Source organism: Theropithecus gelada, chromosome 9 (genome assembly GCF_003255815.1).
Source record: "Theropithecus gelada isolate Dixy chromosome 9, Tgel_1.0, whole genome shotgun sequence".
Taxonomy (NCBI): domain Eukaryota; kingdom Metazoa; phylum Chordata; class Mammalia; order Primates; family Cercopithecidae; genus Theropithecus; species Theropithecus gelada.
This window is the reverse complement of record NC_037677.1, coordinates 20672615-20690189: the sequence shown is the minus strand read 5'-3', so window position 1 is coordinate 20690189 and position 17575 is coordinate 20672615. Positions and strand designations below refer to the sequence as shown.

General features: G+C 40.3%; 1 pseudogene across 1 annotated transcript; it reads left to right on the top strand.

The window, feature by feature from the left end:
* Positions 1 to 14228: 14228 nt before the first annotated feature.
* LOC112631592 lies at positions 14229 to 15085 on the top strand (annotated as a pseudogene). The gene has a single exon (XR_003121155.1). The product of XR_003121155.1 is annotated as a 40S ribosomal protein S3a pseudogene (transcript).
* The last annotated feature ends 2490 nt before the right edge of the window (positions 15086 to 17575 follow it).

Sequence of the window (17575 nt, the reverse complement as noted above, 5' to 3'; positions counted from 1 at the left end):
AGAAAGATGGTTTAATAGTGCCAATAACACAACTACCTGTCCACTGATCAGGCAGCTTAGCGTAGGCTCTATGTCTACATATCCAGTATAATCCGGTGGAGGCAGTCCAGTCCTGGTGGAATTCTGGGTGGGCCCAGACAGTCTGTAACCTTGGAAATTCATTGAATGGATTCCTTTCTGTATAACTGGAAGTCCACCATATAACTGTTTTTGCGGTACTATTATACAGCTTTTGCCCCAGACAGCGAAGCCACCCTACAGGATGAGTGAATCTTTTTCCTTCTCTAGCTATGCAATACTGTCTAATAATTGAGACTTTTAGAACCCAAAAATTGTCAGGGTGGTTCTTTTGGGCCAAGAATTCGTCAGGAACTGGGTCTGTAGGAACTCATTCTTGGGCTTCCCATGGTCATTGATCTCCTGCTACGGTTCCTCCACAAACATAACATGAAGTGACTTTTAGAGACTGGGCTACATGTTTGGCTAACTGCAAAAACAAATTTTTAGTTTTTCCTGGAATCTCAGATACTGGCACATTTCGTTCATCATAGATAGTCTGAACTACTGTTTCTGGAGAGTGTCTTTGAACCCCACCTTTTATTAGGATGCTTATGGTAGGATCTAGTCCTTTTCCATCAATGTCTAATGTTACATATTTTTTTATTTCATTTTGGGTCTGAGGGGTTTGTGATTACCAATTCTAAAGGATTGCAGCTCCCACTCGTGCAGGAGGGGCTGACTTTTCCGTTTTGGAGCCAAACAGGATCTTTTAAATTGTTTTTCAAGTAGCCCAAATGACAAAAGACCAGTATTGACACATTTCACATAAATATGATTCTTGACAGATATACTTATTTTCTGCTGTGTAACTTTTTTCTCAATCTAGAGAACCGGATCTCATCCCATGCTGCTTACTATTAATAGTGGCACAGGCGTCAAATCTTAAGGTTATATTTTTGGGGACCCCTCTTTCTTCTGTTCTAGCTATTACTTTACTTGTGTCACTTAGAAAAGGACCAATCCTTAATTTTACTTTAAAAACTGTGATCATGGGAGGCTTAAAATGGGTCATAACACGCATCAGGTTGGTTATTTCATGGGCTGCATACCTTGGATAGAATAGCATTATACAGACAAGCTTATTTTAGAGTCCTGGTACACTTATAATAACCATAAAATAATAGGACTGTAGCAATCTTTTGTCCTAACTCAGTGACTTGATGTATACACTGGTAACAGCCCTCAGTCTGAGGAAGGTCAGTAGAAGTCCTTACTGTACAAGTCCAAATTTGAAGGAAAATGAGTCCCACAATGAGGTTCTTCATGCTTTGGCCGTGCATCAACCAGTCAGCTTCCAGATGTGACTGGAGCAGGGCTTGTCATCTTTTTCAGAGTCACTTTGCAGGGGTTAGAGAAGCTGCTCCCATCCACGTACAGCTCCCAGTCTACAGATGTTTAAGGATGGTCTCAGAGGTTAGGCCCACCAGAAAAAACTGAGTCCAATACTTTTACACAGTTATGTTTAACTGGGCTCTTTGATACCAGGAGCAGGGTGGCAGGTTTAGGATGCTGCAAACTTCAGTGGTTATGCGGGGATTTTTACAGAGTGAGCTTTGGTACCTAGTTAGTCTATCATTTATTACCTAATGGTGTACTTTGGTATTTATTAAAATTACCACAGCATGGGGGGACTTTATGTTTAGGTTTTGCCTAAGAATTAGTTTATCTGCTTCTTGTGCTAACAGGGCCATTGCTGCTAGGGCTCTCGGACATGGGGGCCAACCTTTAGAAACCCCGTCTAGTTGTTTTGAAAGATAGTCCACTGGCTTTGGCCAGGGCCCTACAGTCTGGCTTAGAACTTCAACTGCCAATTTTTTTTTTTTTTTTTTTTGGACACATAGAGTGTAAAGAGTTTTGTCAGGTCAGGTAGCCTCAGGGCTAGGGCCAACATGAGTTTTTCTTTTTAACTCATGAAAAGCTCATTGCTGTTGGTTGTAATAGATGTAGTTTATCTCATCTACATTTTTATTCACTGTCATCTACCAAAATATTGACTTAAATCCTGTAACTATTTGATTTCAAGCTTTAAATTGATCTGGTATTTCTTGCAGGGCTCCAATTGCATCTAAATAGATGTGAGAGTTGAAACACCTATAAGGGGCTTCTCTTGCTTTATGATGTATTATTATTATTATTTCTGATTGATGAAATGCCAGGGTGAAAGGGATAGCCAAATGGACTAAAGCACAAGGGCCACTCTAGTTATTTGGCAGAGTACCCAGTAAAGATCCACCACAATACTACCACACATCTGCTTGGGGATGAACAAGGGCTGACTGATTGATAAGCTCTTGAAAATTCTTAAGCTCACTGCATCCCTTCAGGTGTCCAAGGAATACTAAGTCTCCTCCTTGCCGTGAGAGACACAAAGTGAACTTAGTGTTGGGAGACAGAAGCTGGATGGCCCTCAGGGGTTGACCCGCAGGGACTTTGGGATATAACAGAGAGAGCTTTGCATGACTTATTACTCAAGGCTGTAGAATCCTGGAAAAGAGCTAGCATGCAGCCCATGCCTGGTGGTCTGGAGGACCACCTTAGTGGAAAGGGGACAATCAGGGCCTCTGGCCTGCCATGTGCCCATGTGCACAAGCATAACAATTGCTTTTGTTTAACATGCAGATGGAATATTTGATCCATTTCAACCAGGCATTTGCATCTTGGTATGCTGTCTTAATTGCCAAAGTTTGTTTTCAGTCTTTAACTTCTATGATCCTCTAGTAAAATCAATGTTTCCTTTAGCACCTATTTTTATTAGTTTCAGACCAAAAAAAGCTAAACACCATTTTATATTTAATAATGCTTTTTGTATGATTTTTATCCCAGATAAGTTAAATTTTATCTTTATATTAGTGTGTTATTAATGTTAATCTTAATTTTAATAAAATCTTACAGACATATTTATCTAATTTTTTATGTTTGACTATCAGGTAAGATTTTACAGACTTTTTTTAACCTTTTATAATTTTTGTTAAAAAGCAGGTTGATGTTTTAAGAAAAACCTGTTGCATTTTTACTTGAATGTCCAGTTCACAGAAAAACTGGATGATACCTTTTTAATTTTAGCTAATATGTTTACACACAGATTTTTTTTCCAATTAATGTTTTAAAACTTGCTTAAACTTTTAAAACAATAATTTTTTTAACCTTTTAATGTAGGTAAAAATCCACATTCTTATGCCTCATTTTAATCTTTTTACTAAAGGTATATTTTACCTTTTTTTATACACCTTACACATAAATTGTTTTTTTAATAGTACTCAGGAGGCCTTATTACTTTTAAATTATATAACATTTTTGCATAAAAATTTTTTATCACTTTTTGTCTTTTACAAATTTTACAGACAACTTTTTTTTTGACATGTCTCAACTTTTTGACTCATTACAAACTTTTTTTTTTTTTTTAAATAACCAGTTAATTTATTTCAGGACCAGAATTTACCATATAACATTCTTTTTATATAAATTCTGCCTCCCCTCCTTTTTTTTTCTTTTTTTTAAAAATTTTTCAACATACTTCCTAATGGGATGGGCTTATTTGCGCCTGACCCATGTTTTCTCAAGACAAAATACCACACTTACACCACACACACTCACCACAAAACAAAGAATGGGTAAAGAGGGCACACACACTTTTATCGTTTATACCAAACCTAAATCAGAATACCATGAAATTCAAAATCCGAGTACCAAGAAATTTAAGCCAAGTCAAAACCAAAACCAAAGTATCCAGCAATTCAAGTCAAAACCAGAACAAAAGTGCCAATCCAGGCACACTGTGGGTGATCAGGCCACGCTTCCACTCAGATGGAGTGGGGCAAGTTCTATAGACTAGTCTTACCAAGTTTCAGATGTCTGGACTCCAAGTGCCAGTTCCTTCCCGGTGTTCAGCCACTGTGTTAATCCTCCGTGGGGGCCTGCTACGTGCTGCTGTGGTGAGGCGTTCCACCGGGACAATTGCCTACCCGGGAGTGATCTTTGGATCACATCACTCAGGCTGGCCGGAGTCCCCCGCAGGGATGCTCCACAGGGCAGGCCTAAGCCGCCTAAGGGGCTGCCTCAGCCATCTGTCAGTTACCTCGCTTCCTGGTCAGGGAACCAAGAAATGTAGCAGGACAAGCTGCAGACAAAACCTCTCAGACACCGAGTTGTAGAAGGAAGGGCTTCATTCAGCTGGGAGCATCGGCAAGCTACTGCCTTAAAATCTGAGCTCCCCAAGTGCATAATTTCTGTCCCTTTTAAGGGCTCACAACAGTAAAGATTACACATGAAAGGGCTGTGATTGATTTGAGCAAACAGGGGGTGTGTGACAGGGGCTGCATGCACTGGTGGTCAGAGTGAAACACAACAGGGCAGGGAGCTTCACAATGTTCTTCTATACAACGTCAGGAACATCGGTTTCTAAGTCATGAGTTGATTTTTAACTACTGGGTTTAGGCCAGGCAGACCCAGGCCTGGTTCCGGGCGTGGCGCTGGGCTGCTTGTCTTTGGTTTCACTTTATTGTTTTTTCTTAAAACAGGTACTGAGTATAAAACAATATGAGAGGGTCTCTCTCTTTCCTCACCCTCACCCCTTCTGGTTTCTAGAAGAGCACAAGTAGAGCTGGCCTGTCCCTCTTGAGTCATAACAGGGACCAGAGAACCTTTTGCTAAGCTTGTCCACTGTAGGTGTCCCATTCATGCCTTGGTACTGTGTCCACTTCTCCTTTCAGGATCTCGGGTGCTCTTGGACATGGATCTTTCTTGGCCTGATGTCCTTGAACCCCGCTTCCCCAAAAGCTTGTAAAGCTCTTTTGATGAGAATCAAGGGTCAGCAAGCTAGCTCAAGAGTATAACTGGAGCAAGGGGGCTGCGTGAGGATGGGAGCAGGCTATCAAAGGCAAAAGCCATGCCATTTGAAATGTAGCCATCTGGATGCCATAGCACCTGCATCGTTTTAAAATATATATTTTAGGCCGGGCGCAGTGGCTCACACCTGTAATCTCAGCACTTTGGGAGGGCAAGGTGGGTGGATCACAAAGTCAAGAGATCAAGACCATCCTGGCCAACAAGGTGAAACCCCGTCTCTACTAAAAATACAAAAATTAGCCGGGCGTGGTGGTGCGCACCTGTAGTCCCAGCTACTCGGGAGGCTGAGGCAGGAGAATTGCTTGAACCTGGGAGGCGGAGGTTGCAGTGAGCCAAGATCATGCCACTGCACTCCAGCCTGGTGACAGAGCGAGACTCCATCTCAAAAATATATATATGTGTGTGTGTGTGTGTGTGTGTATAAAAAATATATTTTGGGCTGGGATCAGTGGCTCATGCCTCTAATCTCAATGCTTTGGAGGCTAAAGTGGGAGAATCACTTGAGGCCAGGAGTTCAAGACCAGCCTGGGCAACATAGCCAGACCCACATTTCTAAAATAATTTTTTAAAAAATTAGCTGGATGTAGTGGCATTTTCCTGTCATTCTGATACTTGTGAGGCTGAGGCAAGAGGATCACTTGAGCCCAGGAGTTTGAGGCCACAGTGACCTAGGATCACACCACTGCACTCCAGCTTGGGTGACAGAGCAAGACCTCATCTCGAAAAATATATAAATAAACACAAAAATAAATAATAACAATTTTATTGATGTATAGTTTTATGCATAAAATAGATATATTTTAAGTGTAGAGTTCTATAGTTTTGATAAATGTATCCAAATTGCCAATACTCCAAAGAAGAGCTAGGACACTTCCACCTCAGGAGTTTCCACCTGTCCTTCCCAGCTCCCCCATGCCATCCCAGAGACGATCATTGTTCTGATTTCTGTTCTCCACACCCTTTGTCTACCCAGGTAGACTCTAATGGTGGAAAGCTTGCATCCCATGCCCTCACATCATGGAACTAGCCCTCCACTCTCCCCCTCCTCTGCCAGGCCCACGTTGATACAGCTCCGATGAGTGGAGGATTCTTTGTCTGGAGTCGAATTAGATAAAACTACATGGACACACTGGAGTGGTTTTAAGAAGTGGAGAATTGAATAGGCAAGAAAGAAGCGGAAAGAAAGAAAGAAGAAGCTTCCCTGTACAGAGACAGAGGGAGGAGTTTTCCAAAGCTGAGAGAGGGAACCCCAAGTGTGGTGGATACCAGCCAGGTATATGCAGAGGCTGGAGGAGGCAGAGTCTGATTTGCATAGGGCTTAGGGGATTGGTTTGACCAGGCAGGTCATTCATGTAGCCCTTGAAAAAGCTGGCCCTCCCACCATAGCCATTTAATATGCAAATACAGGAGCCATGATGTTCTACCCACATGGGGATATGTGGGGGCGGCCATGTTGCCAGGAACATGTGGGTCAAAGTCAAGAAGGCAGGGAATCGCCATGTTTGGGTGGACCCAGTTTCTAATGCCGGCATTTGAATAGCAAAGGTTACTGACCTGACTTTAAGAGCTGCTTTAAGAACGAAAACTTCCCAAGGATCCCCTTTCCTGTCTATCTGCCTAAAATAATTTCTTAATATAACTCCTACAACAGCATTTCCTTGAATACACCTATTGTGGAGGCAGTGTATAGCTAAGGTGAGAAAGGAGGAGAAGAAACTCAGAGATGAGGATGGTAGCTAAAGTGCCATCGATCTGCCTCAGGCAGGCATTAAGCTGGATTCCAAGTAACAAGGATGGGAGAGGAATCTTGCTGGATTATGGAGTGATTTGTGCAGAGGAGGAGAGAAGAAGTAGGAGAAAAAATTGCCCCTAAGACAGGAGACAGCCTGGCTTCAGAGAAAGGCTCTGGGATTGACAGCCCTGGCATTGCAGACACACTCACTAGCTCTGTCATCTTGGGATGCTTCCAGCTTTTGTGTTGGTGAATTGAGGTAATCATTTGGAACCTCTTAATTAGGGGTGTTATGAAGTTTAAATGGGATAATGCAAATAAAAAACCTATTGTAGGACCTGACATATAATAGGTATTTCATACATGATAGTAGCTGTATTACTGCTGCCAGGTAATCCCAGTTCTTAGTAAATGGTTTTCTTTTCTTTCTTTCTTTCTTTTTTTTTTTTTTTCAATTGAGACAGAGTCTCACTCTATTGCCCAGGCTGGAGTGGGGTGGCAAGATCTTGGCTCACTGCAATCTCTGCCTCCTGGGTTCAAGTGATTCTCCTGCATTAACCATAGTACAGTTCCATTTGGCCAATATAATGATGAATTATTCAGAAATTTACAAGTCCTGTTTTTAATTATGCAAAAAGTCATTATTAAAGAGTGTTTTGCTATAACTAGGAGCTGGGCTTCCTTTAAACTTTTATTGCCACTACAAGCTACCAAGTGAAAAAAAAAAACAAAACCAAAATAAATGGACATAGTTCAAATCACAGCAACAACAACAAAAAACAATAAATAAAACTCCAAACCCAAGTTAAGCACTTAGTCACTTCATCATCAAATAAGACCAGGGATAGTGAATTCAGATGGATTGAGCCACTTTGGATAAAAAGATGGCACTGACCAAGTCCCAGCCCAAAGTGCGGGCCAAACCAGACACAGCTGCTTGAACACACAGAATGTTTTCTAGATGTTGTTTTGATTTTATGTTCAAAATTCAGAGGGAGAAAAAAAGTTGAGCCCACTGTAGAGTGGCAGTCACCAGGTTACATGCCACCAGACGTGGTGAAGACGACACACGGACACTGAAACACACAGACAGAAAAGTAGCTCGGTGTGAGAGAGCCCAAGGAAGAAGTTCCCAAGTGAGAAACATCCTGGACAGGATGACCTCAGAGTTTCCTTCCAAATCTGGAAACCCCAGTTCTCTGTCCCAGCCCTCCCAGTCCTCAGGGGAGTCAGGCAAACACAGTGAGAGATGGAATGTCATCTATGACAGAAACATCTGTAAGAAAGAGGCACTTTTCATTTTTGATGAGGCAGAGGGTTATGAGGAAGGTTAGGGGACCTTTGTTTCTGGTTATGATGTAGAAAGTCAAAAGAAGCTATCTGCCACTCTTGCCCAAAAAACCAAACCAAGAAGAATCAGTGGGACAGGAGAAATCTACTTTAGATGGCAGGGAGAAACCCTTCAAACTTATAAGAAAATTGTAATGGCTATGTGTGAGATAACGTGAAAAATTAGAATATCAAGGAGTTCTATCCACAGAGCAAATCTGTATCCACTTATCAACTTTTTAATGTAGGTTTTCACCAAGTTCATGGGTGCTTATGTTAAACGTTGGGACTAGATAGCTTAGAGAGATCCTCACAAAGTATAAGGGGTCTTTCCAAAGTGCAAGGCAGCTGATGTCTAAAGGTGGAGGAGAGACCAGGAGAGAAGAGAGAAAAGCATCTCAGGCACTATGGGATTTTAATGACCAAAGATTAGGGGAGGGGCAGGCACACCTTGCTTTCAGATTTCAGAGGAACAGAAATTTGAGGACAGGTACAGAGAGTAAAGAGAGATCATCACAGATCTTTGCAGCCAAGGCAGAGGGAGATCTCCTATGGTTCGTTGGAAAAACTGGCAGCTTTGTGTATAACATAAAGAAATCTGTGGACCCTCAAATTCTCAGATTCTAGAACCTGCTGGAGGGGAAAACTTACCTCTCTCTCAAAACATTTGAAACCAGCGGGAAACTGAATCAAACTAAAACTGAAACAAAGCTCAGACCCAGACTGACACCTATCAGATAGAGTTAGTCCTCTAGTCTTGACACCTGACAAGGGCATGACACTTCTTAGGAGTATTATTTATTTCCCTTTGTAGTGTCCTTTTATATAAAATATCTGTTAGGCAATACAATTTGTGGGAACTTTGAGATGAAAATAAATGTTACCCATGGTAAAGAGAAGAAAGAGTCAATAGAAACACACTTAGAGATAGTGTAGACAGGAATTTTAAAATAATAATAAATACACTTAAAGGATGTAGTGGAAAAGGTAAACATTGTAGGAAAACAGAGAGTTTTAGTATAGAAATAGAAACCATGAAAAAGAAGTAAAAGAAATGCTAGTGAGATTTTGCTTCTGATCAAAATGGAGTAATCATGACTAGATTAACTCTTCTGTGTGAAACAAATGAAAAAAAATCAAACCATAGCAAACAATGATTTCTAAAACAATGGACATTAAACAACAAAGAGCAATGATGCCTCAGACACAGATAATAAAATTGATGAATCCTACAGATGTTCCAGTTTATTGCCTTGTAACAGATTCCAGGCTGTGACACACAGAAAGAGACCCAGCTGCAGCCCAGAAGACTCCTGAGTTGAAGAGATGGAGTGGAAAGTTCTGGGATACCAACGTGGCTAGAGTGTGTAGGCCAGAATACCAGAGAGGGAAATTGAATAAAGAAATAACTGGAGAGCTACAGAGAGTCTCCATTAAGTATTGAGGAGAATATTGGTCAGTGCATGTCTGTGCACTCTCCCGAGGCTTGGAGGGAAAAAAACACCCCAAAATATTAGCAGGAATAGTAGCTGGTGCTCATATAGGGATAAAAATGATGTTTTCCCCCAACAGCCTAGAGAAGAAAACCTTAGACATCACACTTGGTAGTGTACTTATATATTAGTGAGCTTGGGCTATGATAACAAAATACCACAGACTGATTGGTTTAAACAACAGAAATGTATATTCTCACAGTTCTGGAAGCTGGAAAGTCCAAGATTCAGGTTCTGGCAGGGCTGAGTTTCTAATGAGGGCTCTTTTTTGGCTTCTAGACAGGCACCTTCTTGCTGTGTCCTCATATGACACCAACCTCTGGTGTCTCTTCCTTTTTTTTTTTTTTTTTTTTTTTTTTTTTTTTTTTTTTTTGAGACTGAGTCTGGCTCTGTCGCCCAGGCTGGAGTGCAGTGGCCGGATCTCAGCTCACTGCAAGCTCCGCCTCCCGGGTTCACGCCATTCTCCTGCCTCAGCCTCCCGAGTAGCTGGGACCACAGGCGCCCGCCACTTCGCCCGGCTAGTTTTTTGTATTTTTTAGTAGAGACGGGGTTTCACCGTGTTAGCCAGGATGGTCTCGATCTCCTGACCTCGTGATCCGCCCGTCTCGGCCTCCCAAAGTGCTGGGATTACAGGCTTGAGCCACCGCGCCCGGCGTCTCTTCCTTTTTTATAAGCACAAGTTCTATTGGATCAGGGCTCTACTTTTATGACCTTATTTAACCTTAATCACTTCCTTAAATGCCCTATCTTCAGTACAGTCACATGGGTGTTAGCACTTTGCCATATGAATTTGGGGGAGACACAAGTCAGTCCATAGCAAACTGTAAGAGTCTTGTCTCAGAAGTGGGTAATAAGCAGGTCTGGTTCTGAGTAACAAAATTTAGAAGTGTTACCTGAAAAGTTCAAACTGTTTCTGAGTAACATAGTTGTATACTAGAAGTAAGATCAGGAATATTACAGAAGTACAAAAATGTACAGAACCCAATGAGGTAAAATACATAGTTCTTGCAATGAAAAATTACCAGGCATGCACAAAAGCAGAAAAGTGTAACACATAGTGAAGAGATAAATCAATCAACCAACACTGACCAGAACAGATACAAGTGTTACAACTAGCAGAAAATGACATTAAAACAGTCATTTCATCTGTATTTCATAGATCAAAAAATAAAGTAGAGGCATAGAAAGTATTAAAAAGACCTGAAATCAGCTTTTAGAGATGAAAACTACAATGTCTGTGATGAAAATATGTAGGGTGATATTAACAACGGATTAGATATGTCAGAAGAAAAGTTAGCAGACTTGAGGACATGCCACTAGAAATCATCCAAAATGGAATACAAAGAGATAAAATAATTTAAAATTAACAGTGCACTAGTGAGTGGTAGGAAACTAGCAAGAAAACTAAGATAGTTGTAATTGTAGTCTATGAAGAGGAAGAGAAAGTAAGGAACAGAAAAAATATTTTAAAAAATAATGTCAAAAAATTTCCAAGTTGGATGAAAGCTATAAACTCACAGATCCAAGAAACTCAACAAACTCTAAGAACAAGAAAAACTTAAGGGAAACTACAAATAACATCCTAATTAAATTGCATAAAACCAAGGAAATCTGAAAAGCAGGCAGAAAAAAAAAAGACAGAAGTTAGATACAGAGAACAATGGTAAGGATGACAGCAGATTTCTTGTCAGAAACAATGCAAGTGGGATGAAACTGGAGTGACACCTTTAATTTATAGAAAAGAAAAACAAAACAATCTAAAATTCTATATCCAGTGAGAAAAATCATTCAAATGTAACCATAAAGACTTTTTCATACTTACAAAAACTAAAAGAATTTAGTTCTTTTAGTTATCACCTCCAGACTTACATTACAAGATATTAAAGATTACTATATATATAATACAGACCAAACAAAAATTATACCAGAGGGAAATATGTTCTACACAAAGGAATGAAAAATACCGGAAATGGTAAATACATAGGAAATATAAAATGTTTTTCTTTTTATTTAAATCTCATAAAAAGATACTGTACTGTTTAATGGAAATAATAAGATGAGATTTTTGACATATGGATGTAACATACATGACAATAGTATAAAGGCCAGTAGGGAAGGAAATAAAACACACTATTGTAAGGTATACTATACATGAAGTGATATAATATTGCTTGAAGGTATACTATGATAAGTTAGAGATGTATACCAACACCCTAAGGCAATCTTTAAAATAACAAGACATTTGTGATGGCATTTAGGGTGCACCGAGATAATTCAGGATAATCTCCTTATTTCAAGTTTCTTAACCTAATTGCATCTGCAAAGATCCTTTTTCCAAATAAGGTAATATTCCCAGGTTCCAGTCATGATGATGTGGACATATCTTTGGGGCCACCATTCAGCCCGTAACAGCAAGGTTCCCTCATTTGGAGAAAAATCTGCTTATGAACACAGATTTTTAGTTGAATTCAGTTCTTTGTGGCTGTAAAATTGAAGGCTTTTATTTCTTGATGACTATTGAATAGAGGCTTTTATGACCTCCTAGAGGCTACCCACAGTTCCTGACCATCTGGGGTTCCCCAAAAGGGCCGTTTTCTTCTTCTTCCTCCTCTCCTTCTCCTCCTCCTCCTCCTCCTCCTCCTCCTCCTCCTCCTCCTCCTCCTCCTCCTCCTCCTCCTTCTTCTTCTTCTTCTTCTTCTTCTTCTTCTTCTTCTTCTTCTTCTTCTTCTTCTTCTTCTTCTTCTTCTCCTCCTCCTCCTCCTCCTCTTCTTCTTCTTTTTTCTTTTTTTGAGACAGAGTCTCACTTCTTCACCCAGGCTGGAGTGCAGTGGTACAATCTTGGCTCACTGCAACCTCTGCATCCTGGATTCAAGCAATTATCATGCCTCAGCCTCCCAAGTAGCTAGGATTACAGGCACACACCACCATGCATGGCTAATTTTTGTATTTTTAGTAGAGGCAAGATTTCACCATGTTGGCCAGGCTGGTCTCAAAATCCTGACCTCAGGTGATTCACCCACCTCAGCCTCCCAAAGTGCTGGGATTACAGACATGAGCCACTGTGCCCTGCCCATTTTCTTCTTTAAAACCTAACAGGTAATGAAAGACTCCAGCAAGACAAGTGTTAAACTCTTATGGAAGGCAATCATACATATGCAATCGCATATAGTGCCCAATCACCCATTGCCTTTGCCATGTTCAATTGGCTAGAAGCAAGTCCCACTTTCTACCTACCTTCAAGGGGCAGGAATTATGCAAGGGCATGGATATCAACTGGTGGTGGTTGTAGTCTGTCCTCTGGTCCTCAATGATTCATGTCTCTCCTACATGCAAAATACTTTTACTCCCCCACCAAGATCCCCAAGAATATAATCTAATAACAGCATTTGCTTCAAGACCAGAGTTTTATTATCTAAATCAGGCCAGGTGTGGGCGGGGCTCCATGGATACATAGTTCCTCTCAACTGATGAATCTGTAAATGAAGGAGACAAATTATCTTCCCTCAACATCCAAGATACAATTCTGAGAGGGGTATAGGAAATAAGCTACAGACATTTTTCTTTAAAAAGGGGGAAATGGAAGATAAAAAGGAATCATTGATCCATAATAATTGCAAAATATAACTGAGAAAATGTTCAGATTTCTTTAATTAAATTTCAAACTTTGGGAATAATTCTCCACGGCTCTAGAATCTACTTCCTGGGATCTTAGTTCTACCATCTGAGTCATTTTTCCTTTTCTCAATGAAAGTCAGTCATGTTTGGAGTCATTTTATCAATCTGCTTCCTTCTAGTAGAATTGGAGTTACAAGGGCCTCTGTTCATTTGATCCTATCTCTGTCCCTCTTAGTCCAAGCTGGCAGTGTTTCTTCTGAAAGAATTTTCTCAAGAACTTTGTGGGCCTTCCATGAATTTCCCTGGGGTTTACTCCATTAGACACATCTTCACCCACAGATCTTTTTTTAAGAAAAGTCCTTCTCTACCTTGGGCTTCTGCAGAGGTTGCTGAGGGACAATGCATTTCATTCTCCTAGCGGCCCTGTGGTTTGATTGAGAAGATCTGTGAGACACACCCTTAATCTTTTGAAAGGGCCATTTGTGTGGCAGAACCCTCTGGCCTTTTGCTCTTTCTGAGATTTTAGTAAAAGATCGTATAGTCATAGCCTTGGCTTTTTCTCGTGTGTGTGGTTTTCTGAGAGTGCTTAGAAGCTGTCTCTCCATTTTAGCACATTTTGCCATTTGGAAAGGCTGAGAATTTCCAAAATCAAGTCTTGCTTCCTATTAGTTCAATAGTTTTTTCCCCTCAATCTGTCTCTCTCTTTACACAATGTATTATGAGAGCAAGGATATGCAAAATGGTAACTTCGAGCACTTTGCTTGGAATTATCTTTAGATAACTAAGTTTATCATTTTCAAGTTCTACTTTTCATACATTTCAAGAGACAATTGTGCTATGCTTTCTGTCACTATCTAAGAAGGACCCCTCTTCCTCCAGTTTCCAATCACATGCTGCTCCCTTCCAAGACCTCACTGGCAGCATCCTCAATGCCCACATTTCTGTTAATGGCTTGTCCAAGGCAAGTCAGGTTTCATTCCAATGTTCTTCAAACATTTCTGGCCTCTGCCCATTGCCCAGTTCCAAAGCCATTTCCATTTTAGGTATTTATTATATCAGCACTCCACTTACAGTACAAAATCTGTATTATTTACCTTCTGCAGCATAACAATGTTGCCACAAACGTAGCAGCTTAAAACACAACGCAGCCCTTTTGGCTCTCTGATCAGCACCATGGCAGTTGGCAAGAACAAGCGCCTTATGAAAGGCAGTAAAAAGGGAGCCAAGAAGAAAGTGGTTGATCCATTTTCTAAGAAAGATTGGTATGATGTGAAAGCACCTGCTATGTTCAATATAAGAAATATTGGAAAGACGCTTGTCACCAGGACCCAAGGAACCAAAATTGCATCTGATGGTCTCAAGGGTCGTGTGTTTGAAGTGAGTCTTGCTGATTTGCAGAATGATGAAGTTGCATTTAGAAAATTCAAGCTGATTACTGAAGATGTTCAGGGCAAAAACTGCCTGACTAACTTCCATGGCATGGATCTTACCTGTGACAAAATGTGTTCCATGGTCAAAAAGTGGCAGACAATGATTGAAGCTCATGTTGATGTCAAGACTACCGATGGTTACTTGCTTCGTCTCTTCTGTGTTGGTTTTACTAAAAAACGGAACAATCAGATACGGAAGACCTCTTATGCTCAGCACCAACAGGTCCGCCAAATCCGGAAGAAGATGATGGAAATCATGACCCGAGAGGTGCAGACAAATGACTTGAAAGAAGTGGTCAATAAATTGATTCCAGACAACATTGGAAAAGACATAGAAAAGGCTTGCCAATCTATTTATCCTCTCCATGATGTCTTTGTTAGAAAAGTAAAAATGCTGAAGAAGCCCAAGTTTGAATTGGGAAAGCTCATGGAGCTTCATGGTGAAGGCAGTAGTTCTGGAAAAGCCACTGGGGACAAGACAGGTGCTAAAGTTGAACGAGCTGATGGATATGAACCACCAGTCCAAGAATCTGTTTAAAGTTCAGACTTCAATTAGTGTCAAATAAAAAGTGCTATTTGTGGGGGAAAAAAAAAAACCACAACACACAGTTATCATATTACAATTTCTGTGAGTCAGGAGTTTGGGTGTGGTTACTTGGTCCCTCTGCAATTAAAGGGTCAGTTAAGGCAAAGTTTTCATCTGGGGAAGAATACACTTCCAAAGTCATACATTCATTGGCAGAATTCAGTCCTTTGTGGCTACAGAACTGAGAAATTCTGTTTCTTTATGGCTGCTGGCTGGAGGTCAGCCTCAGCTCCTAGAGGCCAATTGTCATTCCTTGTCATGTGGGGAAGCAACATGGCCATTTGTTTCTTGAAAGGTAACAAGGAAGTGAGAAACTCCTGGACAAGTGCTACAATTTTATCTAGTATAATCACATAATGATATATGCTATCACTTTTGCTGTATTTTATTGGTTAGAAGTAAGTCACAGTTCATGCCTACAATCAAGAGGAAGGGATAATACACACATGTGACTACCAAGAGGCAGGAATCCTGGAGGCCTCCTTAAGGATGTCTACTTCAATGACCGAGTGGGATTTACCTCCAGAATTCAAGGATGGTTTGACATTCAAAAATCAATCAGTGTGACTCATTAAAAAACTATTAAATGTACAAGAAAAACCATAAGTTCATCTTCATAAATACAGATTTTAAAAAATGAAACCTCACTCTCCTTCCTAATAGAAACAGTCATCTGGGAATAGAAATGCATTTCTTTAATCTGATAAAAGACATCTGTGAAAAGCCTCCAGCTAACATTATGCTTAATGGTGAAAGAATGATTTTTTTCTAAGTTTTAGCAGAGGGGGAGAGGGAGTGTGAGTGAGAAAGAGGGAGACAGGAGGAAACAGAAAGACAGAACAGTGCCTCTGAGATCCATGACACAATATCAACAATCTTATATACAGTTATGCATTGTTTAACAACAGGAATATGTTCTGAAAAATGTGTCGTTAAGTGATTATGTCATTGTGTAAACATAATAGAGTGTACTTACACAAACCTGGATGGTATCCCCTCCTACACACCTAAGTTACAAACCTGTACAGCATGTTACTGTAGACTTTATACACACTGTACACTTAAGCTATACAAATTTATAAAAATATACATATTTTTAAAATTATACTTACTGATTCAGCTCTGATGAATGGAGGAACACCATGGTTCTTATTTCTAGTTGAATTGCATAAAATGACACAGACACACATGGAGTGGTTTTAAGGAGCTGAGAGTTTAATAGGCAAGAAAGAAGGAAGATGCTTCCTTGTACAGAGACAGAGGGAGAGGGGTTCCAAAGCCGAGAGAGGAGACCCCATAGGCCACTGATACCAGCCAGGTGTATGAAGAAGCTGGAGGAGGTGGTGTTTGATTTGCATAGGGCTCACAGGATTGGTTTGACCAGGCATGTCATTCAAGTAGCCTGCAAAAACACTGGCTCTCCCACCCTAGCCTTTTAATTTGCAAATGCAGGGCACCATGATGTTCTACACACATGGGGTTATGTGGGGGCAGCCATGTTGCCAGGCACGTGTGGGGCAAGGGCAAGAAGGCCGTGGGAATCGCCATGTTTGGGTGGACCCAGTTTCTAATGGCTTACATTTGCATATCAAAGGTTGCCAGCCTGGCTCTAAGAGTCAGGGCTTTCCAACTAGGCAAGAAACGTTTCTGGAGCTGCTTTAAAAATGAAAAGTTTCCAAGGACCCCTTTACTCTCTATCTACCTAAAATAATTTGTTAATAACTCCTATCACATTACCTTCTGTAAATATTTCACTTTATAATATTTTTTTAAATGTATTGGTTCTTTGCCACAACATTTAGCTTAAAGCACAAACACATTGTACCGCTGTACAAAGATATTCTTTCTTTATAACCTTATTCTATACACTTTTCTCTTTTTAACTTAATTTTTTGTTTGCCTGTTTTGTTAGAAACACACATACACATACATTAGCCTAGGCCTATACAGGGTCAGGATCATCAATATCACTGCCTTCTACCTTTACATCTTGTCCCACTGGAAAGTCTTCAGGGACAATATCATGTATGGAGCTGTCATCTCCTATGCTGACAATGCTTTCTTCTAGAACATCCCCTGAGAAGCTGCCTGAGGCTGTTTTACAGTTAAGTTTTTAAAATGTATTTTTTTTTTATTTAAGTAGAAGGAGTACACTTTAAAATAACAATAAAAATTATACACAAGCCAGTAACATCATTTATTATCATTTTATCAAGTAGTATGCACTGTATGTAGTTGCATGTACTAAGACTGGCACTGCGGTAGGTCTGTTTACACCATCATCCTCACAAACACATGAGTAATGCATTGTGCTATGATGTTACAATGACTACAGTGTCACCAGGTGATAGGAAATTTTCAGCTTTATTATAATCTTATGACCACTATCATATTTTGGTTGATCATTGACTAAAAAGTTATGTGGCACATGACTATACAAATTGGAATTCATAAAGGAAAAGACAGAGAGAATGGTGCGTAATAA